The 23,841-nt window shown below is 43.3% G+C and overlaps 2 long non-coding RNA genes across 7 annotated transcripts in view; both read left to right on the top strand.

The window, feature by feature from the left end:
* The window catches only part of LOC309645684, a 594,963-nt gene that overhangs the window by 6,734 nt on the left and 564,388 nt on the right, over window positions 1–23,841 (top strand). The window lies entirely within an intron of this gene.
* The window catches only part of LOC309645680, a 94,742-nt gene continuing 73,335 nt past the window's right edge, over window positions 2,435–23,841 (top strand). For 3 of the 6 annotated variants that reach the window (XR_014255004.1, XR_014255005.1, XR_014255006.1), the window contains exons 1-3: window positions 2,435–3,976; window positions 4,402–4,538; window positions 5,919–6,037. This is a non-coding gene — a long non-coding RNA (uncharacterized lncRNA). Of the gene's footprint in view, window positions 3,977–4,401; window positions 4,539–5,918; window positions 6,485–7,674; window positions 10,608–23,841 lie in introns of those variants that run through there. The other 3 variants (XR_014255007.1, XR_014255008.1, XR_014255009.1) reach the window with 3 other exon arrangements.

Raw genomic sequence — 23,841 nt, 5'->3', positions numbered from 1 at the left:
TTTTTCTTTGGCTCTTGATCTTAAAAACTGAGAATATGCTTCCATTGTTCTCTGCTTTTACAGTGACAACTATCTCCCTAAGGCAGTGGGTGAGTGACTCATGTTACGTTGCTTGGGGGATTGGGGTGGGGAAGGATGGCAGAGTAACAAGAGATGGACATATATCACATCTGCCTCTACGTATCCTGCTCCCCATCTCCTCTGCCTTCACTTAATTCTACTTCCTGTCAGCCTCAAGTCTTGAGGATGGGTTCTAAGATTCTGTGGCTGGCCCAGGCCTGCCCTTCTGGGATGCCCTCTTCCTCCAGGGCGGTGTTGGGTAACAGGAATATAATGCGAGCACTATTTACAATAACCAGGTCATGGAAGCAACCTAAATGCCCATCGACAGACGAATGGATAAAGAAGTTGTGGTACATATATACAATGGAATATTACTTAGCCATAAAAAGGAGCGAAATTGAGTCATTTGTTGAGACGTGGATGGATCTAGAGACTGTCATACAGAGTGAAGTAAGTCAGAAAGAGAAAAACAAATATCGTATATTAATGCATGTATGTGGAGCCTAGAAAAATGGTACAGATGAACTGGTTTGCAGGGCAGAAGTTGAGACACAGATGTAGAGAACAAACGTATGGACACCAAGGGGGGAAAACCACGGTGGGGTGGGGATGGTGGTGTGCTGAATTGGGCGATTGGGATTGACATGTATACACTGATGTGTATAAAATTGATGACTGATTAAAAAAAAAAACCTATATTAAATAAAAAAAAAAAAAGAAATATAATGCGAGCCACAATACATGATTTTAAACATTCTGGTAGCCCCCTTAAAAGGGTAAAAAGACACCACTGAAATTAATTTTAATATTGTTTTAACCCAAACTATCATTGCTTCAATGTGTATTCAGTGTAAAAAGTCATTACATTGTTTTCTTCATACTAAATCTTTGAATAAGCCGGTGTGTATTTTATACTTACAATCACAGTTCAGACTAGCCACGTTTCTTTTCTTTGCTTTTTTTTTTTTTGCCACACCGCATGGCTTGTGGGATCTTAGTTCCCCGACCAGGGATTGAACCCGGGCCCTCAGCAGTGACAGCACAGAGTCCTAACCACTCAACTGCCAGGAAATTCCCTCTTTTTTTTAAATTAATTTTTTAAAATTGAAGTTTAATTGATTTACAATGTTGTGTTAATTTCTGCTGTACAGCAAAGTTAGTTATACATATATATACATTCTTTTTTATATTCTTTTCCATTATGGTTTATCCCAGGGCATTGAATATAGTTCCCTGTGCTGTACAGTAGGACCTTGTTGTCCATCCATTCTGTATGTAATAGTTTGCATCTACTAACCCCAAACTCCCAGTCCATCCCTCCCCCCTCCCCCCTTCCCCTTGGCAACCACAAGTCTGTTCTCTATGTCTGTGAGTCTGTTTCTGCAGACTAGCCATGTTTCAAATGTTCAATAGCCACATGTACTCACTGGCTCCTGTATTGGGTGATGCAGCTCTAGACCCTGGATCTCTCTGTCCTGCAGCTCCATCACTGATGTCAGCAGGTGGCTCTGAGTCCCAAGACAATGTTTATCTCCAGCTTACTCTCTCCTGGAAGAATGAGCTTGCTGTTAGTGGAGAATCTGCCCTTGGTTTGCAAACCAATTGCAAACCAATTGTGGGATATTTTCTAGAAGGCAAATGCTAAGCCCCAACCCAAGTTTGCTTAACTTACAGAGAGCAGGACGATAGTCATTCATTCAGCAACTACTTACTGAAGACTTCATAAGTTCAAGATCCTGCTCAAGGGCCTGGGCAATGGGAGCAAATTCTCTCTATGGAGAGAGGATTGGAGATCTGCAGAGGGTCCCCCTCAACTCTGCAGCTGAGTGCTGAGCAGCGCATACGCGTGAGGTTCCCCGAAGCCAAGGAAAGACCACCAAGAAGAATCAGGCGGAGCTTACACATGTCGGGAATTATCTGTGTTCTCACTGTTGGGGCCCAGGGCAGGCCACCCCAAAATATGCCTCAATGGCATATTGATTTTTTGAATTAAATAAGAAACAGCTGATGCAAATGGGACACTTTGACCCTCCTCCGTGTCTCCCTGAAAGCAGGAAATAAAGCCCTCATGTGAAAGGTGCCCTCCCTGCATCTGGATGTAGAAGGACACCCTTATCTCCAGAGGTAGGGAATTATCAGGCCAAGAAGCCTATATAGACAAAACCTTTTTTCTTCTTCAATTTACTATCCCAAGCCCAAACTCTGTTTAGATTCTTCACTAAGTTTCTTTGTTCTGTCAATTCCTCACAAATGTATTGTTCCTTTGTCTAAAAAGTATAAAAGCTGTCTGCTTTGGCCACTTCCTAGGTCCCATTTCTATAGGGCCTCCATGTGCATGAATAAAAATTTTTTTCCTATTAATATGTCTTGTGTCCATTTTATTATGTCCAGCCACAAGAACTCAAGAGGGGTGGGGGGGAAATTTCCCCCCCCTAACATCACCAACCAGAAAGGAAAGAACTCCTAACATGTGGGATATGGAGCAGAATCCTGAGAAAGATATTGCCTTGGTCGTGCCCAAATTAGCCCTAGACTAAGGCTGTTCTGGACCTGCCTAGCAATCTTAAAAGCAGGCCTCAAAAGGTTCAAATTATTTCCACTAACTTAACTACATCCTAAAACAAAACCTCCAAATATTTGAAAGAATACAAAACAAAACAAAACAAAAAACCTTCAGCACTCAACAGGGTAACATTCACAATGTCTGACACCCAATAAAAAATCACCAGGCATACAAAGAAGCAGGAAACTATGAGTTATAATGAGGAGAAAAATCAATCAATAGGAACAGATCCAGAAATGTCAGAGATGATTTGTAGACAAGGACATTAGAACAGCTATTAGAAATGCATACCACGTGCTCCAGAAGGGAGAGGAAAGCATGAGCATGTTAAGGAGAGACACGGGAGGTTATTATAAAAGACCCAAATCAAACTTTAAGATCTGAGAATCTTGAGGAAACCCAAGCAAATCTTGGCTCCAACACTTGCTGTTTTTACCATGGGCACGTTAACACATCTGTCTCAGCCCAGGTTTCCGCATCTGCTGCGTAATAGCTAACGTACCTCGAGCGTTTGTTCTGTGCTAAGCACTGTTCCAAGAGCTTTCCACAACAAAACTGCAGAGGCTGGGGCTCCGGCTGGGGGCGCCCGTGCGCCCGCCCCGCCCCATCTGCCCTGCGGCCGCCCCTCGGCCGCCCCGGAGACGTGCCCCGCGTTTCTACGCCGGGCGCAAGCGTGGGAGGGCCGTCACCTCCCGCGCCGGCCGCGCGTCCTCAGGAGGCAGCAGCGGGGCGGGACCGAGCCGGCAGGCGCAGCCATGTTCTGGGCCCCCGAGGTATCTGAGCGCCTCGACGATGCGGCGGGAAGCCGCTCCCGCTGGGCGGCCGTCACAGTCTGGGCAGGCGACGCGGGGACTCCGCGGCCTCACTTGCAGGCCCGTCACGGCTGCTCTGCGGTGACCGCGGGGCGGGTCCCCGCGGGGCCACTTCCCAGAGTTCCAGCCCGATGGGGGTTTGCCTCAGCGCCCGCGTGCAGAGAGCCAAGACCAGCTCCGAGAGCTCAGGGGAGGGCTTCGCAGCCGTTCAAGTGTGCAGCCCGAGAGGCTGGGACAATTAAAAGCCTCGCGTCCCCAGTTGGAAGCTGAAGAACGGGCATTACCTTCAGTCGCAGGGTCTCGTTTGCCACTTGAACTTTTCACTTGCTCAGCACCTAACCCAGACCCCCCAACAGGTCACTTTTGATGGACGATTGAGTTTAATAATGCTTGTCAAGCCAGACACAGCAAACGCTGAACCTAAGTCGTCGCGCACCCAGATCCACTAGAGGGCAGGTCTACACCTGCTGAGTTCCAGCGCATCCTGCAAAGAACTCAGGAGACAGGAAAAGAAACGTCCTTCCTTATATGCTTAGAGGTGTTTTTCTCCATCAACACTTACACCTGTTGAAGATTTTGCCCCTAACCCCAGGTCTTGTAACATATCCCCATGTTCAACATCAAAATAAACAAACTGTTCTGTTTGGCCCAGGTTAAGTGGAACTAGTCTAGGATCAAAAATCCTGGGCAGGTTTCTAGATTGAAGAAACATTGCGATTTTATTCGGCAAGGTCACTTTTAAATTTCAGAAGTGAAACCATAAAAATCAAGATGAAACATTTCAAGTCTCGGAGTTACTATATATATGACCACCTTTGGCTTGCATGCTTAATGATTTTTGTCTACTTAGTGGTGGTATACATAAGGCTATGATTGGTACAACAACGAATGTGCTATCTCTTGCTCAAAAAAAAAAAAAACAACAACTACATAGGTGCTGTTATTATTGTCTCCATTTTACAGATGAGGAAATGAAGGATGAGGCACAGAAGGCTTGAGTAACTTGCTGAAGGTTCCATAGCTCAGAAGCCTGGTGGATCCAGGATTCAAACCACAGTCCAAGCTCTTATCCTCTACACTCTTCTGCCGTTCTCAACTCTGTAAGATTCGAAGAATAATCATGTTTGCCTCGAAGGCTTACAGTGTTTTAAAATTATTTTTTATTTCAGCTTTATTGAAGTATAATTGACAAGTAAAATTGTAAGATATTTAATTGTACGTCATGGTGATTTGATACACGTATACATTGGGAAAGGATTCCCTCATCTAGCTCATTCACTCATCCATCACTTCACATAATTATCTTTTTTTTTTTTTCAGTGAGAACATTTAAGTTCTAAGTTTTCTAGGTTCTACTCTCTTAGCAAATTTCAATTATAAAATACAGTGTTATCAACAATGGTCACCATGGTTGTTTTCAAATTGAAGTATAGTTGATTTACAGTGTTGTGTTAATTTCTGCTGTACAGCAAAGTGATTCAGTTATACGTGTATATAAATTCTTTTTTATATTCTTCTCTGTTATGGTTTATCATAGGATATTGAATATAGTTCCCTGTGCTGTACAGTAGGACCTTGTTGTGTATCCATTCTGTATACACTAGTTTGCATCTACTAACCCCAAACTCCCACTCCATCCCTTCCCCACTCCCTCTCCCCCTTGGCAACCACAGGTCTGTCCTCTATGTCTGTGTATGGTCACCATGTTTTACATTAGATCCTCAGACCTCATTCATTGCATAGCTGAAAGAGGGTTCAGAATCCCTGGTGAGGGGAGAGATAAGGCCTGTAAGGTCTCGAATGAACACTAACACCCACTATTTACCAACTGTGGGACGGAAGGTTCAGGAGGCCACAGCCTGCTCTGGGCAGTTTTGTAGAACCGTTGCTTCCCTGGGGTCCCTTAGAGACCATCCCACATCCCCATGTGCCTTTCCCTGGAAAGGAGCAAGTGATGAAGAGTTGCAGCTTCCTCTTCCTTTCTGCTTTGCATGGAGCACGCCAGCTCTGCTCAGAGAAGGCCCTTTAGTGTCCTTTGCTCTTTTTTGAGTCTCCAAAACAGCACACTTTTTTTGTTTAACGATATGGCCAAATCTCAAAAAGAAGCACACATAGGCATATTGAGCAAGTGATCCAGGGTAATCTGGCTTCTGAAGTGTCCTTTGCCGGGGGGAGGGATAAATTGGGAGTTTGGTATTGACATATGAACACTACTATATTTAAAATAGATAACCAACAAGGACCTATTGTATAGCACAGGAAACTCTACTAAATATTCTGTAATAACCTAAATGGGAAAATAATTTGAAAAAGAATAGATATATGTATTGATATATGTATAACTGAATCACTGTGCTGTATACCTGAAACTAGCACAACATTGTAAATCAACTGTACTCCAATATAAAATAAAAATTTTTTTAAAAAGTGTTCTTTGATGCATTTTGAAACACAATTTGATTTAATTTGTTCTGGATTAGGTCGACGGAACCTCAGTTTGAGCTCTGGTCAACTCTGCTATTTCCTGTCCAGACCTATCCTCGGGACCAAATAATAGAGAAGAACACATCTCCAGTTCACTGTAGACATCACTGAACAGGTTGGAACTATTTTCTTTTATGAAACTATTTGTTTGCATAGATACTTCTGTAAATTTTTTCAAAATTAGGTTAGTATGAATGATACATTTATTCCTTAAAATTTCCATTTATTATTTCTTATTACAAAAACAATGCATGATCCCCAGAGAATATTTAGAAAATGTAGGTAAATAAAAAGAAGGAAACAAAAATTACCAGTAAAGCTGCCAGCACACTTTAAATTTTGATGTATAGTTTCCCAGCATTTAAAAAATGTCTAGGGACTTCGCTGGTGGCGCAGTGGTTAAGAATCCGCCTGCCAATGCAGGGGACATGGGTTTGAGCCCTGGTCCGGGAAGATCCCACATGCCGCAGAGCAACTAAGCCCGTGCACCACAACTACTGAGTCTGCGTGCTGCAACTACTGAAGCCCGCGTGCCTAGAGCCCGTGCTCTGCAACAAGAGAAGACACTGCAATGAGAAGCCTGCGCACCGCAAAGAAGAGTAGCCCCTGCTCGCCGCAACTAGAGAAAGCCCGCGTGCCGCAACAAAGACCCAGTGCAGCCAAAAATAAATAAAAATAAATTAATTAATTTAAAAAAAAGTCTATCTGATGAAAATGGGGTCACACTTCTACAAATTGATGTATCATGGAGGTGTTGCTCAGCCATTGCTTGTTCTTCTGTAACATAAATTTTTGTGTGGCTCCATAATAAATATACAGTAGGTTACATTTAATGCAAATTTGAATTACACAGTTAGAAGTAGTAGGATATAAAATATTAATTAAAATTTGCTTTATGGGCAAAATTTGAAAGAATGTAAATCCTGCTTTGCATTTATTTTTGGTAGGGAATTTAATCTTGCATAATGTGAGTTTTGCATTCTGCAAGATCTCCAGCAAAACAATCCCTTGCATAAAATGTGACTGTCCTCTACTACTGTTTATTTAGCCAGCCCCCTATTGATGGTCACGTATTATTTCAATGGGCTTTCTTGAAGATAAATCTTTGCACACACCCATGATGATCTCCTTGGGAAAAATTCTTAGACGTGGAGTTGGTGGGTCAAAGCTTTTGATGCACATTTTCAAAATCCCATCCTTAAAGGTGGTATCGACATTTTTTCAACAAATATCTACGTAGTGCTTACTATGTGCCAGGCACTATTCTACGAACATCCTCATGATGATGATATGCAGTAGGTACTATTATTATCATCCCCATTTTACAGATGATGAAGCTGAGTCAGCAGCGGTTGCCCAGGTCACTGAGCTAGTAAGTGCTAGGGCTGGCTTTGGAGTCCTAGCTCCTAACCACTGTGCCATGCATGCTGCTTCTCCAGCATTTTGAGCAGTACAATATGAGGTGGTCATTTTCCTGTACCCTTGCCCACAATGGGTAATATCTATCTGCTCAAAGGGATTGTGAATATTCAGAAATACTATTTATGCTGGGAAATCAATCCACCTGTTAGGGAACCGTTGACCGAAATCACCTGCCTTGGCCAGGCACGATGATAACCACTTGCCTGAGTTGTCTCACAACAGGAGGTCTCGACAAGGAACACAGTGCTGCCACCGAAAACTAAGTGGGAGAATTCGGGAGGGGCCAAAGGAGGGAGGAGACGCCAGCCCATATGTCTTCCCACCTCCCAGAATCCTTTGCACTGGAATCCATCTTGGCTGAGAGATGTTTGCACCACCAGGAAGGACCCTGAGTCAGACTATGGGCCAAGCAAGATGATTGGCTAGAGACAACCTGGAAACTAACCCCATTACCATAAAATCTGAGACTACAAGCCACGTGGCAGAGCAGTTCTCCTGGGTTCCCTTACCCTGCTGCTCTCCGCCTGGGTGCACCTTCCCAATAAAGTCTTTTGCTTTGTCAGCATGTGTGTCTCCTCGGACAATTCATTACCGAGTGTTAGACAAGAGCCCACTCTTGGGCCCTGGAAGGGGTCCCCTTTCCTGCAATATGCCCAAAGGTATTTCTGAACACTGGTACTATGAGAGAGAGAAAGGAAGCTCTATTCCTTGGCTATCAGTGAATTGCTAGCCTGTTTGATTTCTTTTTTAAGAAACCCCATCAAAGTATTTTCAGAAGCTTCCCCCAGGCAGAAGAGACATCTCGTCTTTGGTCTTCACTTAACAGATGTTTCTGGGGTCTACCTGTTCTCCCCAAGTCTCTGCTCACAGCACCAGGATTTTAAGAAGCTCTCCTAAGCTCTGTGGCCCTCTTCCCCTGCTCTCTGCAACAGATGCTGGTTCCATGCTTTAAGGACTCTGCAGCCTGCTCTAGTCCCTGATCCAATGCTCACTGCAGTGAGCATTCAGGCTGAAAGACTAACAAAGAGGCATGAAATTCTGTACCTTTTCACTGGAGGTACAAGAGCTGACTTCATTTACCCTACCTGAGCTCACCTGTGGGATGACTAGACCCTTGTTTTAGGGTACACACACTAAGCTGCTATAACAAAAATATCCAACAATACATGGCTTGAAGCAGTTTATTCTCTCTTATGTAACAGTTCTGAGGTGAGCACTTTCCATTGCTGGGGTGGTTCTAACCTGCATGGTCTGTCAGGGACCCAGGTTCCTTCCATCATGTCACTTTGCCTTATAGGCTAAGTCATAAACTTCATCTGCATGGTCAAGGGGAAAGGAAAAGAACACAGAGGAGCCACGCCCACTGCTTAAGTACTAGGTGCACGACGGCACTTCCACTTGAATTCCATTGGCAGGAGCTGAATCACGTGGTCACACCTAACTGCAAGGGAGGCTGGGAAGTGTAGCTTGGCCACATATCCGAAAAGGAGAGAATGGATTTGTGGGCAAGCTAGTGGCTTCCAGTAGACTCTCCAAGCAGGAGACAAACCCAGCTGGGCATCTGTCTGCACATAGTGAGATTTTCATGATATTTCTCTTTCTTGACCCTTTCCCTGTATCATAGCAGAGGGGCAATTTGAGAATAAGATATTTAGTGGGAATGCCCTGGCGGTCCAGTGGTTAGGACTCCACACTTTCACTGCTGAGGGCCTGCATTCAGTCCCTGGTAGGGGAACTAAGATCCCTCAAGCCATGCAGTGAGGCCAAAAAAAAAACAAAAACAAAAAAGAATAAGCTATATAAGCATGTGAAATTATTTAGTCTGAGTACACCAACTTCATGGGCTCTGGAAACTTACTCCTAAAAGCATGAGTTCAGGGACTTCCCTGGTGGCGCAGCGGTTAAGAATCTGCCTGCCAATGCAGGGGACACAGGTTCGAGCCCTGATCCGGGAAGATCCCACATGCCGTGGAGCAACTAAGCCTGTGCGCCACAACTACTGAGCCTGTGCTCTAGAGCCCGTGAGCCACAACTCCTGAGCCCACGTGCCACAACTACTGAAGCCCACGCTCCTAGAGCCTGAGCTACTCAACAAGAGAAGCCATTGCAATGAGAAGCCTGCGCACCACAATGAAGAGTAGCCCACGCTCGCCGCAACTAGAGAAAACCCGCTCGCAGCAACGAAGACCCAAGGCAGCCAAAATTTAATTAATTAATTAATTAAAAAAAAAAAAGCATGAGTTCATCTTGCTGTTTGCTCTGACTCAAAAATTAGCTCACAGTTTAAAGTCAGAGCAGGGTATACAAACTTTGGAGACAAAAAATTCTGAATGAGAAGCCTGGCTCCACCTCTGACCTACTCCTGTGTGACTGTAGCCGTGTTCCATAAACTCTCTTGAGTTTTCATTTGCTGTGAGGATTATAGACGCATGCAAAGAGAACCAGGTGCAAATCCTGGCTTCTGTGACACTAGGGAATTCTCTTTATTTATCTGAGCCCTGGGTTTCCTGGAGAAAAGGGGTAATACCCTACTTCTCACTGGGTTGGGTAAATGAAATATGTCCTGTGCGGGGAGGTCAGTATAGGCTCACAGTACTGAGAAGTTCCAGAAGTATTCTATTGATACATTCAGGCTCAATCAGTGCAAATATCCTGACTCTGTCTTCCTCTCTATGTCAGCTTCATCGTTAGTCTGCCTCTGCATGTTGACGAGATGGCTGTGACATACTCAGAGGAAGAGCTTCTCTCCCAGACACACACCTTCAAGTCTCATGGGCTCTGGTGGATTATGTGCCTGTCTGAACTGCGATTTGGGGGATGAAATTAGCTGATTGGTTTAAATCCATGGGGTCCTGGAGCTAGGGATGGGGTCACTCCCCAAACAAGTTGATGGAAGCCATATAGTTCCTCTGAAGAGAAACTGGGCTGTAATTACTCGAAAGGCAGCCAAAACAACAGATGTCCACTACAGAGAATGTGTTTGAAGGATGAGTTAATTGGGCCTCATTATGGTCCAATTTTTATTTGTTTCTTGAATTATGAGCTGATTTCTTCTGCTGATAGATGAACTATTCATGGTCTCTGGCAGTTTTCCTTCCTGACCTTCTTAGTTGCCTTCTAGAGTTTCCTTTTATTGCTTTGCCCACACCCATGAATGCTTTTCCCCCCATGGCATCTTCAACTTCTTTCTGACCCCACTGGTTCATCAGACACCCCCAAACCAATGGATTGAAGAGGAACCCAGTCGGAGTCCATATATATATGTATATTTTTTTTTAATTAATTGATTTATTTATTTTTGGCTGCATTGGGTCTTCGTTGCTCTGCCCAGGCTTTCTCTAGTTGCGGCGAGTGGGGGCTACTCTTCGTTGCGGAGCACGGGCTTCTCATTGCGGTGGCTTCTCTTGTTGTGGAGCATGGGCTCTAGGCGCACGGGCTTCAGTATTTGTGGCACATGGGCTCAGTAGTTGTGGCACACGGGCTCTAGAGCGCAGGCTCAGTAGTTGTGGTGCACGGGCTTAGTTGCTCTGCAGCAACTTAGTTGCATGCTCTGCGGCGTGTGGGATCTTTCTGGACCAGGGATCGAACGCGTGTCCCCTGCATCGGCAGGCAGATTCTTAACCACTGCGCCACCAGGGAAGCCCAGAATCCATATATTTTTGAACTTGTCTTTGAAGGAACAATGAACTTTTTGTCTCCAAAGGCTGTGATATACATATGTATCATAGGTTTTTGGAGACAAAGATTTTACATATATATATAATTATATATATGTATATATACACATATATATGTTAATATGGATAAGTAAATTTTAAGGTCTCAGTTTCTCATTTGTAAAATTTTGCAATAGAAACAGGTTCTCTCTAAGTTCTTTTTAGTATAAGGGCCCTTGGGAGATGCAGTACTATAATATAACAACAAGAATAATAGCCAAAATTAATTATGGAGTACTCCCTAAATGCTGCCCTAAACTCTAATGTATATGGTATTTTATCTCATTCGATCTTTACAACATCCATACGAGGTATGAACTATTATTACCTCCTTTTAGAGATGAGAAAATTGGGGATTAAGGTGGTTACATGCCTTGTTCAAGGGCACACAATAATTGTCCACTTGGAACTGGAATCCAGGTTGGTCAGATTCCAGAGTCTGTGCTCTTAACCCTGCTATACTGTCACCGCAGCTTCCACTGGGGAGGAAAGGACTCAGATTTGGGAGTCAGAAGACTTGGACTTAAATTCTGAATTCAGCACTGTGTGACTTTGGGAAAGTTACTTAACCTCTCTGAGCTTTAGTAAGATGTAAGATGGAAATGATAATTACTACCTTATGGGTAAGGGGTTAGAATTAAGATTGTTGAATTAATAGATGTAAAATTTTGGGAGCATAGTAGGTGCTCAATAAGGGACATCTATCATAATAGCCCACTAAACTAAGCGAATTAATAGAATAGATTGCTACCAGGCAGACAAGAACTATGTGAATGAATCCCTGGCTTCTGAGTCACTGCTCTAAATACTCATCATAAATAAGTACGTTTGTGAAAGTGATTGTCCTTAACAAAACTTTGCCTGTTTCAAACTGAAAAACATGCATTTGACATAAACAATTGGTAAGTGATGGAGCAGGGATAATATTTTTAAAATACCCATAGCAACAAATGCTGTTTTGCAAGCAGAAGTGTTTTTCCTCTTTCAGTGATCTGAGTCATTTTTCCTCTTAAGGGGAACAGTTTTCGCTATTAAGGCTCACTCATGAGATTCATGTACCCAGGAAAGAGGAGGGATGAAAACCCCTGCTGGCACAAGGGAAGTCATAGGATAGGGGAGAAGGAGGATGTGATGCATGAGGAGTTCTGAACAGGTAGGGAGAAGTGGAGCAAATGCCTTCTTTCCAGTCTGGAGGGGTGGACCTAAAAGTAGCGGAAAAGAGGAAGGACATGGGGTTAGATAAGTGTGTTCCATCTCCCTCCCTCTGGATCAAGACTCCTGTGTGGAGGATGTGGATTAGAAACAGCTAGAGGCACTTGGAGGAAATACTAGAGCAGTGGTGCCTGGGCCACAATCCCCACTTGGCACTCTGGGGTGAAAAGTCATAGGGAGCCCTGCACTACAGTGGGGAGGCTGTATTTATACCGTTGGGGGTTTGGTGTACCTATGCCACGAGGGCCTGTGCTGGTGTCTTGAGACTCTTGTCAATTCCCTGGCGCCTGGGAATACCCAGCCATCCCTTCCACCATCACCAATAAGGACAAAGAAAGCAAGTGAATTTTTTTTTTTTTCCTTTGGCCATGCCGCAGATAATGTGGGATCTTAGTTCCCTGACCTGGGATCGAACCCACGCCCCCTGTAGTGGAAGCACGGAGTGTTAACCACCGGACCGCTAGAGGATTCCCACCCCCCCCCCCCCCCCCCCGCCGCCTTTTTTTTCTGGTAGTGAATTTGAACCTTAAATTGGATTAACGATTTATCCAAAAGAAATTGAGCCAACTTGAGAGAGCCTGTTCTGAACTAGAAGTGACCAAGTTACCTTAATTGGAAGTTAAGATTTTTCCACCTCTGCCATATCTCAAGAGCAAGATATTTATAGACAAATGAGAAAGCTTATGTTTTGCACACCGGGTTGTAGTGTACAGCACACACTGCTGGTTGCCCTGAGTTTAGGTGTCCTTCTTTCTGGACAGTCATTTGTTCCAGGAAAGTAGTTTTCTCCCCCACAACTCAGAAGCAAATACTGATTAGTCCAAACTGGTCACTGTGCCCCATTCCTTGTCAGTGATTTGTTTCAGCATGGGCTTGTGCAACACCTCTGTCCATGAAATATTGGGACATCTCCTGGAGGGCATCTGGGAAGATTTTCCTCATTGAAAAGGAGAGACACACAGGGGAGAAAGTCTCTGTTCTAATGTAGGTAATAACTGGAACTGTGGCAGGCAACTTGGGACCTGGAGAGGTGGCTAGCTGAGGACTAACAGACACACTGTGATGGTAGGGTAGGAAGCTAGAAGGAAACTGGGTTCTTTTTTTAATTTTTGGTCATGCCATGTGGGCATGGATTGAACCCATGCCCCCTGCAGTGGAAGCACAGAGTCTTAACCACTGGACAGCCAGGGAAGTCCTGGAAACTGGGTTCTTGATGATGCTGTTGGATTCCTGAAATGACCACCCTACCTCCACACTTCTTGGTATGTGAGAGGAATTCCCTAGGTTAAAGCTATTTGAGGGCTTCCCTGGCGGTGCAGTAGTTAAGAATCCACCTGCCAATGCAGGGGACACAAGTTCGAGCCCTGGTCCGCGAAGATCCCACATGCCGCAGAGCAACTAAGCCCGTGCACCACAACTACTGAGCCTGCACTCTAGAGCCCATGAGCCACAACTACTGAGCCCACGCACCACAACTACTGAAACCCACATGCCTATACCTGTGCTGTGCAACAAGAGAAGCCACCACAATGAGAAATTCGTGCACCGCCACGAAGAGTAGCCTCGCTCGCCTCAACTAGAGAAAGCCTGCATGCAGCAATGAAGACCCAACAGAACCAAAAAAAAAAAAAAAAGCTATTTGAGATGAATATCTATTACTTGCAGCCAAAAGCATCCTAAATGAGGCAGAATGTGGATAAATTTTCGACCTTGCAACTCTTGCTTCTTAAATGTATCCATGTGATTGTAAATAAAAAGGAAAATGGTGTTAAGTCATTACCATTGAAAACCGCCTGGATTACTTCCTTCAGGCAGACTGTTGAGCCCTCTGGGTTTGACAGCAGGATCTACTTCACATGGTAACACCTCCTCTTACTTGCCTTCAAAACCTTTCCTAAGGGAAGAGATGAAGCCATACTTGTTAATTCTTCTTGAAAATAAAAAAAGGGATCCTTTTTGCCCTTCTAAAATGTATTATTAAAATATAAAAAAATGTGTTCTTCTAGAGTTGCCTGGAAAGTGAACTGGGAGCAGTTAAACATCAAGCTCATTGCCAATTTTCGGCTTCAACTGGAATCACCTTTGCCTTTTCCTGTGGAAGAAAGAAAGTCTTAGAACATAAAAGTATTTCAAGAAGAACTGGATTTTAACTGCTGAGCTGACCAGAGACAGAAGGCTCACACCGATGGGAGCTGTATAATTTGGCTCTCTTTTTAACATTCAGAGTTCTCTCTGACTCTCCAAAATTTTATCTACTTTGGTTGAGCTTGTTTTTTCCCCAATCAAATGACATTTCTTGGAATTCATCATCACACATGCCTACTTACTTTGTGCAAATTATTTCAGGATAATTTACTAGCTGGGGAGAATGAGGGAGGGCAGGAAGGATGGAAGGAAAGATAGAGGACAGGAGGGAGAGAGAAAGAGGGGGGGAACTAATCCTCTCAAGGACTCTTTTCCATTACAAAATGTTCCTAATTTCATATTCAATGGACCTGCAATCCTCAAACCATGTCTTCCTTTTTGGAAATGCTGTTATGTTTAAAGTAACTTCAAGAAGTGAGTGGAAGGCTGGGATAGACAGAAGATGTAAAATTGTCACTAGTTCAACACTGTTGCAGTTTGAACAAGCTCAGATATTATTTGATTTATACTGAGGGCTTTGAAAAGGGCTTATTGGAAAAAACATTTCCATTACAAAGCAAATTTTAAAAACAACAGTGTTATATAAGTACAAACAAATGCATACAATTCAAATATTATTATGTCCTGACCTTTATTGTCATGTGGGTCTCTCATACAAAGTAGTAGATAAGAATCAAATTTAAATTAATAATATTGTAATAGTTGTTATTCAGTGTAGCATAAACCCCAAATATTTAGTGGCTTAATGCTCTAGACATTCTGTATCACTCATTCAATTCCTGCATTCCTAGTCAGTGGTAGATCTCCTTGTAATCATTCAGGGACCCAGTTGTATTAGTTATCTATTGCTGTGTAACAAATTACCCAATGAAAACATTTGTTATGTCACATAGTTTCACAGGGTCAGGAATTTGAGACTGCCTTAGATGAATGGTTACGGATAGAGTCTCTCATGAATACAATATCTTGTATTCAAGATACTGGCCAGGGTTGCAGTCATCTGAAACCTTGACTGGGACTATGGGATCTGCTTCCAAGATGGTACTCTCACATGACTGTCAAGTTGATGCTGGTTGTTGTTAAGAAGCCTTAGTTCCTTATCACATGGACCTCTCCACAGGGCTGCTTGAGTGTCCTTACAGCATGGCATTGGCTTCCCCTAGAGGAGTGATCCAAGATAAAGCAAGACAGAAACTACAATGTCTTTTATGATTTAATCTCAGAAGTCATCATTTCCATTGAATCCTATGGATTACATAACTCAGTCCTATTCAATTGAAGAGGTGAATATATGGGTATGAATACCTGGAGGTGAGGATCACTGGGAACCATATTGGAGGTTGGCTACTACACTAAGATCCTTCTCTCTTGTGGCTACCATCCCCTTGGGTTTTAGCACTTTTTGCTTCAAGGAAGAGGAAGAAGAAAGAGGACAAATGAGCCCCTCCCAAAAGTGGGAAGCTTTTATGGACGAGGAAAAGAAAAGGTGCACATTGCTTCCACTCACACTCCATAGCTAGAACTTGATTATATGGTGCCTCTAACTATAACGGTGATTGGGAGATGTCCTACTTTGTTGGGAACAGCAACAACCTTAAACTATGGAATTGGGAGCATGAACGTTTGGTGGAGATATAATGGTCTCTGCCATAGGAAGGCTAAGAAGAAAATATAGGCAGAATGGTTAACATAATGGCATAGAGCAAATGCTCAATGAATGCTAATCATTATATAGAGTTCTTCTGACAATCTAGTGCCTACCCAAAACCTGGCATGTATGTGGGTAAAATAAATGTTTATTGTTTGAATGGATGAGTTAAGGTAATGGATGTACAATGGATGTACAAAATAGTACACATGGTAGGGATTCTAATGATATTTCTGAGTTAGTAAGTTGTACTGGCTATCCTATTGAGGTACAGATCTTCCTCTGGAGATGGATATTACTGTCCCCATTTCAGCTGGTCAAATAGAGATAGCAAATACTTAAGGCTTTGTGGACCACAGGGACATTGCTGCAACTACTCAACTCTGCCATTGTAGTGTGTGAGCAGCCATGGACAATTCCAATAAAACTTTATTTACAAAACAGGTGGTGGCCCAGATTTGACCCAGCAGTCATAGTCTTCTGAACCTTGCTCTACAGCATTGAGAAAGGACATGACCACAAGCAACGTCATGGATAAATCTTTAAAAAGTATTGAATGAAAGAAGACAGACACACAGGAGTTCCTTGGTGGCCTCGTGGTTAGGATACGGTGCTTTCACTGTAGAGGACTGGGTTAGATCCCTGGTCGGGGAACCAGCCTGCATGCCACGCAGCCGAAATACAAAAAAAAAAATAGAAGACAGACACAAAGGCATCTTCCATTTATATACAGTTCAAAAGCAGTAAAAATGAAACTATATTGTTTAAGGGTACATACTGAGGTGGTGAAACTATAAAGCAAAATGAGGAATTTATTATTTAAAAAGCCAGAATGGTTGTTACCTCTGGGGAGTAGGGAGGGGTTGGAATCATCGGGAGGGGCGCAGGAAGGATTTCTGGGAGTGCTGGCAATAATCACATTTCCTGACATGATGGTGGTTTCATAGGTGTTCACTTTATCCAGTTCGTTGAGTTGTATATTTGTGTTATATGTACAAAGAGTGCATTCTATTTCTTGATACGTGTTGAAGAAAAATGAAGATTAAGAATCATGCACCAGGGCTTCCCTGGTGACGCAGTGGTTAAAAATCTACCAGCCAATGCCGGGGACACGGGTTCGAGCCCTGGTCCAGGAAGATCCCACATGCTGCGGAGCAACTAAGCCCATGCGCCACAATTACTGAGCCTGCATTCTGGAGCCCGGGAGCCACAACTACTGAAGCCCGCGTGCCTAGAGCCTGTGCTCCGAAACAAAGAGAAGCCACCGCAATGAGAAGCCCGCGCACCGCATTGAAGAGTAGCCCCCGCTCGCTTCAACTAGAGAAAGCCCACGTGCAACAATGAAGACCCAACGCAGCCAAAAATAAAATAAATAAATCATAATTAAAAAAAAAAGAATCATGCGCCATGCTATTATTCTCCATAAACTAACTGAAATCCCTTTTCTTTGGTTAGCAAATATTAACCTTTGTTTCTACATCATTTTTATTAGTCAACTCATTTGTATTCAGCCCTGGCTGTGCATCAGACTCTCCAGGGGAGGGTTTCTTCCTCCCAAACAGTTGCCTGGAGCCCATGCTCTTTAAGATTTTTGATTCAGCAGATCCAAGTGGGACTTAGGCCTTGGTAGTTTGCAGACACTCCCCAAGCGACAGTGATAGGCAGCTGGGGTAGAGAGCCTCTGGTTTAAACTCTGCTATCTCATTGCAAGTTCTGCATAGTATTCCCCTTAGTCACACACTTCACCCCCAATATTCATCCAAGCTGACAAGCTGAGCATTTTATTTTTAATTGCATTTGCCTTGAAGTTAGTTTGCCTTTGAGTAAAAAAGACTGGTCCTATTTAAGGTGTTATCTCATCTGGCATTTATTCTAGCTTCCCATTCACCCCTTCCTAAACTCCAACACCTTGAAACAGCCTTTTTGATACATTCATTTCCTTATTTTAAGCCAAGTGCACATTCTTGGCTCCTTACAGCCAATCCCACCACTCCTCCTTTCTCCGCAGTGCTGCAGTGGGTTTGCCACCCACCCCAGCGTAGATAAGTGCCTGTTTATCCCTGCCTTTGTTTCTGGGCTCTAAGTCAGTTTCCTATCACGAGGAAGCATTCCTTCCATCCTCTGCTGACTCATCTTTATCAGCATTTACTGGAGAACCTTATCAATAGCCTTTTGAACAACTACATAAATTAAATTTGTCCCTCTTATCCTCCCTTTTTATTTACCCTTCCAAACATCTCTAGCAATTGCAAAATATTCCAGATTGACTTCCTCTTGGAGAAAGCACTGCACTTCTTCCCTGTAGATTTAAAATAAATGTTTGATCATTTGTTCATTGGAAGGTAATCTCTACTTCTGTTAAAGCCAGGGTAACCGTAAGTCCCTATTTGCCTTGGACAGTTCTGCCTTATGCCTGGTAATTGTTAATGGTGCCCCCTTTTACTTAAAAAAAAAACGAAACAGTCTGTTTGCATGATGCATTTTATGATTACTTTATTAAAGTCCATGCAGTATACTTGAAAGATAACTAGAGGAAGAGTCAGGAGAACTGGGTCCTCACCCCAAGAGGCACAGACTAGCTGTGTGGCTTTGATCATCATAAACCCTCACTCTCAAAGTGTGGTCCCCCGGCCAGCAGCATCAGCGTCACCTGGGAGCTTGTGAGAAATGCAGAATTTCAGGCCCCAGCCCAGACCTGCGGAACCAGCATTTGCATTTGAATAACACTCCCAGGTGATTTGGACGCACGTGACAGCTTTTGAAGCGCTGTCCTAAACCTCACCTGGCTTCAGTTTATTAGAAAAATAAAAATTGTCCAGCCTCTGCACAGTTAAAAAATTATATCAATGCGTTCAACTCATTGCATTTAAATAACAAACCCACAGGAACAACAGAGAAGTACATTAAAAACATGTACTTAACCTGCTGGATGACTTGCTTTTTTTAAAAAAAGTGAGTGAATGGACTCTAGTATCAAATTAAAGTGCTACAAGCATCATTTAGTTGTCATCGGATAAGAAACATACCTGGTTATGGTGGCTCTCATTGGAGGAGAGTAATCTACATAACAGGGGGCAGACGTGGGCAGCTAATACTCACAGGAGCTGGGCATGATGTTTACTGTTAAAGTGGATACTGTCTGGGTAGGGCACCAACAGCATCAAATGCATATTTTACTAAATTTGATGCATTCTTCTCTGGTCTTTCTAATTAGTAGTACAAGTATTTACTAATTATTCTTTGATAATGGTAATGTTAAAAATTCTCTATGAATGCTTTTCAGACATTTTCATGGATGTATCTCTAATGTCATAAGAGTGGGAATGGATACCGTGAAGCAGGCAAACTGCTCTCTAAAAGTCTGGCATTTCCTTGAAGTTATGTGTTATATCTCTAAAATTTAAATAAATGTCATCTACTACTAAAAAGATGAAAGAAAGAAAGAAGAAAGAAAGGAAGAGAAAGAGTGAAAGAGAGAAAAAAAGGAAGGAAGGAAGGTACCAGTCTTAAAAATCCAAATGCTGGCATGGTCTAGAAAATACTTAACTGGTTTGTTTGTTTATTTATTTATTTATAATAAACATTAAAAAAATATTTATTTGGCTGCACCAGGTCTTCATTGAAGTGTGCAGGATCTTTAGTTGTGGCATGCGGGATCTAGTTCCCCGACCAGGAATCAAACCCGGGCCCCCTGCATTGGGAGCGCAGAGTCTTAACCACTGGACCACCAGGGAAGTCACTTAACTGGTTTATTTATGATTACTATAGACTTGTTCACCAAATATTTTGACTTGCATGAATGTTTTATTTCCCTGTTTTGCATTAAAGATTCTTACACAAATGAAAATAGAAACAACAAAAAAATACTTGTCAATACCTGTTTTTGTCTCCTATTTTTCCATTCTTAATCATATACTTAAGATCACTTTTACCCACTCAAAGAAAGTATGATATTCAGGTTTCCAATAACAGCAGAAAAAGAAAACATATTTTTATTAACTTGAGGAAGAAGTTTTTTTTTTTTTTTTTTAATAATTTTTTGTTGATTTCTTTTTTTTTTAAATTAATTAATTAATTTATTTTTTTATGGCTGTGTTGGGTCTTCGTTTCTGTGCGAGGGCTTTCTCTAGTTGTGGCAAGCGGGGGCCACTCTTCATCGCGGTGCGCGGGCCTCTCACCATCGCGGCCTCTCTTGTTGCGGAGCACAGGCTCCAGACGCGCGGGCTCAGCAATTGTGGCTCACGGGCCCAGCTGCTCCGCGGCACGCGGGATCTTCCCAGACCAGGGCTCGAACCCATGTCCCCTGCATTAGCAGGCAGATTCTCAACCACTGCGCCACCAGGGAAGCCTGAAGTTTTTTTTTTTAATTTTTTTTTTTTTTAATTTAGTTTTGGCTGTGTTGGGTCTTCGTTGCTGCATGCAGGCTTTCTCTAGTTGGGGCGGGTGGCACTCTTCATTGCAGTGTGCGGGCTTCTCATTGCAGTGGCTTCTCTTGTTGCAGAGCACAGGCTCCAGGTGCGCGGGCTTCAGTAGTTGTGGCACGTGGGCTCAGTAGTTGTGACGCGTGGGCTCAGTAGTTGTGACACGCGGGCTCAGTAGTTGTGGCGCATGGGCTTAGTTGCTCCGCGGCATGTGGGATCTTCCCAGACTAGGGCTCGAACCCATGTCCCCTGCATTGGCAGGCGGATTCTTAACCACTGCACCACCAGGGAAGTCCTGGAAATGTTTCTTTTTGTACTGGAACTTAAGGAGCACGTGCAGCTTGCTCTCTGGGTGTTTGGGGCATGATAATTACTGTTATAGACAGAATAGTTGTGTCCCCCCTCCAGATTGATGTGTTGAAAGTCTAACCCCCAACGTGATGGTAGGAAGTGAGGCCTTTGGGAGATGATTAGGTCGTGGAGGTGGAACCTTCATGAAAGGGATTAGAGCTCTTTAAAAGAAACCCCAGAGAGCTCCCTTGCCCCTTCTGCCATGTGAAGACACAGGGAGAAGACAGCAGCTGTCTATGAACCAGGAAGGGAGTCTTCACCAGACACGGAATGTGCAGGTGCCTTGATCTTGGACTCCCCAACCTCCCGAACTGTGAGAAATAAACTTTAGCTGTTTATAAGCTGTGCAGTCCATGGTATTTTGTTACAGCAGCCCACGTGAACTAAGACAGTTACTCGTTCAGCACAGGTGGCAGGAGGTTGTAATCTTCCAGCGGTAGGCCTGTAGGCCTCACTTGCCTCCCACAAAACACCAGTGTCAACTTTCTGGAGGCCCAGATCTGGTGTAAGGTCCAGGGTAATTGCTGGCACCAGACACAGAAAAGAATGTCCGTGGATCTTTGATAACATGTGACTTCATGGAGTGCCACTGCACCAAGCTTGTAGCAATAAGGTTTCACTGCCCTATTTAAGAACACAATTTATGATCCCCACAGCATGACATTCTCAAGAGGATAATACGCAGAGATGTGAAGTTTTAATTTGGGGATGCTGAGTCTGGCCAATGTACCCATCCTGTGGGGCCCAGAAGCTTCCAGTGTTTCACTCCCTGTATCCCACTTCCCATGTGCAGACTGATGACATTTCATAGGGGCTGTACATAGGCTAGAACTTTCACATCACTCTACAAACACTCTTTATGCACCATGCTTGGAGGATGTAGACACTTGGGGAGTTCACAGTCCAGTGGGGGAGACAATCTCCAAGATCACAAGACAGTTTAATGAGAGAATGAAAGAGACTGCACCCTGTTTGTGGGGATGTGATGTACCTTGCTTACCTGGGAAGGTCAAAGAACAAGTTTAGGCAGAGGTAAGGCTTGACTCCAATCTCAGAAGATAAGTAAGCATGAAATAGGCAGGTGACATCCTTAGGGGGAAAGTCACTGTAGGATAGTGGTTCTCATCAGGGGACTAACTCCTCCATCCGCGCCCCCCTTAAGCCCCCCAGACGTTAGGCAATGTCCAGAGACATTTTTGGTTGTTGCAACTTGCCGGGGCACTGGGTGCTGCTACGGGCATCTAGTAAGTAGAGGCCAGGGACACTGCTACCATCCTGCAGTGCACCGGACAGCCCCTACACCTGTCTAGCCCCAAATGTCAGTTGTGCCAAGGCTGAGAAACCCTGCACTAGGGGAAAGGCAAAGCATCTTTAAAGGACTTGAAGTGTCAGGGAGCATAAGTAGGTCAGAAAATGGATGCAGATGTATCTAGAAGTGAGGAGAGAACTAAGGAGGGACTTCTGATGTGTGTTTCTCCCAACACCACCAAGCAGTTCTCCAATCCTCAGCGGACATTGACTGGGTTTCCTACAAATTTAATTAAATTCTTACACTGTCTTCCTGGAGATAGCATCAAATCCCACAAGTTAAGAGCTCATTCCCATAAGATTGCCTCCACTTCACACATCAATCACAAGTCCAGGTTGTCACTTGTACTTCTGGTTGACTGGTTATAAATTGGAGGTTCCCAGACCCCTTCCTCAGGTTTGATTATTTGCTAGAGTGGCTCACAGGACTCAGGAAACATTTACTGTTGTTTACCAGTAAATTTATTTATTTTTTATTGAGGTGTAGTTGATTTATAATGTTATTTAAGTTTCAGGTGTACAACATAATGATTCACATTTTTTAAAGTTTGTACTCCATTTACAGTTATCATAAAATATTGGCTATATTCCCTGTGCTGACAATATATCCTTGTAGCTTATTTTATTGTTTACCAGTTTATTATAAAGGATATTATAAATAATACAGATGAACAGCCAGGTGAAGAAGTACACAGAGCAAGGTCTGGAAGAGTCCTGATCTTCCAACATCCAAATGTGGATGCATTTGCCGACCAGGAAGCTCTTCAAACCTCATTGTCCAAGAGTTTTTATAGTGTTTAATTTGTAGCCCGCCTCCCACTCCCTTCCCAGAGGTCAGTGGGTGGGGCTGAAAGTCCCAGCCATCTGATCACTTGGTCTTTCAGGTAACCAACCCCACCCTCAGGCTATCTAGGGGCCACACCCTAAATCACCTCGTTAGTGTAAACTAAGGTGTGCTTAAACAGGCTCCTTATGAATGACAAAAGCCATGCCTATCACTCAGGAAGTTCCACAAGTTTTAGGAGCTTTGTGCTAGGACTGGGGACAAAGACCAGCTATATTTATATTTCTTTTTTTTTGGCTGCACTGTGTGCTGCCCAGCATGCAGGATCTTACCCTGACCAGGGATCAAATCCATGCCCCCTGCAGTGGAAGTGCAGAGTCTTAACCAACGGACCGCCAGGGAAGTCCAAATATATTTCTTACACGGGACCAAATTTAAGAAGGGCTTTGTCTATCAAAATAAAAATATTGAACATTGGGACTTCCCTGGAGATTCAGTGGTTAGGACTCCTAGCTTCTACTGCAGGGGGCCGGTGTTCAATCCCTGGTTGGGGAACTAAGATCCCGCAAGGCACGGGGCATAGCCAAAAAAATTAATTAATTAAAAAAAAAAAAGAATATTGAACATTAACATGGGGCATTAAGAAGCCCCAAATGGATTATTTTGAAAGTTAATATATTGAATAACCTCATGATTGGGGTCATATGCCATTTATATCTTTCCTAAATATGATATGATAGATATACATTATGTCACAGATATTATTTTTATAATAAAATATTATTCATCTTAATTTATTCAAGAAAAATTAATCATAAAATGAAATCACAAAAGAACTATGAGAAAATGTGTGTGATTATTTTATCAGATCCTAGGGAGGAGGAAAGGCTTTTTTGAGCATAACAGCAAGAA

This window comes from Balaenoptera physalus, assembly GCF_965194825.1.
Source record: "Balaenoptera physalus genome assembly, chromosome: 16".
Classification (NCBI taxonomy): domain Eukaryota; kingdom Metazoa; phylum Chordata; class Mammalia; order Artiodactyla; family Balaenopteridae; genus Balaenoptera; species Balaenoptera physalus.
Note: the sequence above shows the minus strand (reverse complement) of the source record. Positions and strands in the feature narration are given on the sequence as shown.